Raw genomic sequence first — 1,992 nt, forward strand, 5'->3', positions numbered from 1 at the left:
GGCCCGTCCTAGGACTTCAGCCCCACCTGACTGGGGCCCAGCCTTTCCAGCCGTCGTCCCCACACCGGCCGGCTCCATGTGAAACCGGTCATGTGAGCCTGTTTACAGCCGAGCAGCTGGTGCAACCATCAGGATCCGTGCGGAGGTCCAGGAAGGGGGACAGATGCAGGCTGCGTACCCCTTCCACCACCACCCCCCGTCACTATTCCACGAAGGCGTTCGTTTTCCCTCCCTGCCTCGCCACCCCACTTTCACCTCCCTCCTGCCCTCCCNGGTTCCCTACCCGCCAGTATAAGGCCCAAAGAATTCCCCCCAGTTGCCCCACCCGTGCAATAGGCTGCCAGTAGATCTCTCTTGGGCTCAGGTCTCTGATGCCTTTGCTTCTGGATTCCCTTCTCTTTCTTTGGAATACCTACCTATCTTTCAAGGCCCAGTGGAAATGCCACTTCCTCCAATAAGCCTTCCAGGATCTTTCACGAGCACTATTAACTCCTCCTGCTCCATCACCGTAGAACGTTGCTTATCTGCTTTGCAATTCTTCCTGACTTGGGTAATCACTAGTTGTGTTTTATGTCTTCCTTTCTCTCCTACCTAGACTATGAATGCCTCTGAGTGACCCACAGCTGCCAGCACGATGCCTAATCCAGAAAAGACATCAGTACAATTGGATGAAATGATATCCTTCAACTCCACTGTATCAGAAGCCCAAAGTAGGCCCAGAAGGAAGCCTAGGCCGGGCCTCACTAGGACATCTTCATCCTGACCCAGCCACATGTCATTTTGCAAAAACAAACTGGTTAGACGGCAGAGCATTGCAATTGCAAAAGGCCCAAAGCTTGTACTTCCTTTGCAAGTCAGACTGGTTTGTGGTATAATACGTGGTTGTGGAAAATGTAACTGGTACAGTTCACATGAGAATTCAGTGTAGCCAAATTTCGCGGTGACACAAAATAACAGTTTCCAGATGCAGAAATCTCTCCTCCTTTGGAAAGCTTTAGACGCCTATTTGCTTCAGGCGATCCTTGGGCTCCATATCCCCTCAGACCTTGAATACTGTGTTATAAAGCATGCTTTTGCAAAGGTAGGCATCTGGCTTCGTGTCGTTCTTACATCACTTAATGCGTACTTGTTTTTGCTCCAATTATATTACAAGCTACACTTTGGCAGGTTTCCTCATCCCTAAAATGGGGACAAGAATCCTTGGCCTACCCAGTTTACTAGGCTCTTAGTAAATAATGTGGTAATATTTATAGCAGGTGTGATAATGTAACTATAGGATGCTCTTCAAATGTAAGGTCTGTTTTATAATTAAAAACCTTTACACTCTACTACTTAGGTATGTGTGTTTGAGATTCCACATTAGGAATCAAAGCCTTCATTGCAAATTCCTGAGGATAATGCTTTACTTCATGGTTTCCAAAATTTGCCTAAAGGGAAGATTCATCACCTGAAGCCCTTGTTAAAAACATTCCTAGAACCTACCCCAGACCTACTGAATAAAAACTTCCAGGTAAGATTCTGCTCCAACGATTCTAAAGTGGGGGTTATTTCTACACCACCAAAGCAATCCTCTGACACCAGCTGGGTGTCCTACCATTCATCTCAATTCTGACACTATTGCGAAAATTATTAAAGGGAAACCTCATTGAAATGGGAGTCGGAGACTTTGCAGGGACAGCTCTTGCACCCTACCACTGTCGGTCAATTGCCGATCCCACGTGAAGAGGTGGCCCTTGCTCTGTGGATACTGCTTTACTCTCGGGGCAGGAGGAAGGCAGGCTTCCTCCTCCCCTGGCAACAGCCCAGCCAATGAGAGACTGTTACAAGACAGCCAATGAAAAGCCACTATACTTCCAACTCCCAATTTACTCCAATGGGCTTCTTGTTTACAACGCCCTCCCAACTGCCCCCTTTCCTTTACAAAAGAGCCTTCCTTAACATTGGTCTTTGGATTTGCCTATGGTTTGGTTGTAGCTTGTTTGTCCCAGATTG

The sequence above is a fragment of the Crocuta crocuta genome, unplaced genomic scaffold (assembly GCF_008692635.1).
Source record: "Crocuta crocuta isolate KB4526 unplaced genomic scaffold, BGI_CrCroc_1.0 scaffold475, whole genome shotgun sequence".
Classification (NCBI taxonomy): domain Eukaryota; kingdom Metazoa; phylum Chordata; class Mammalia; order Carnivora; family Hyaenidae; genus Crocuta; species Crocuta crocuta.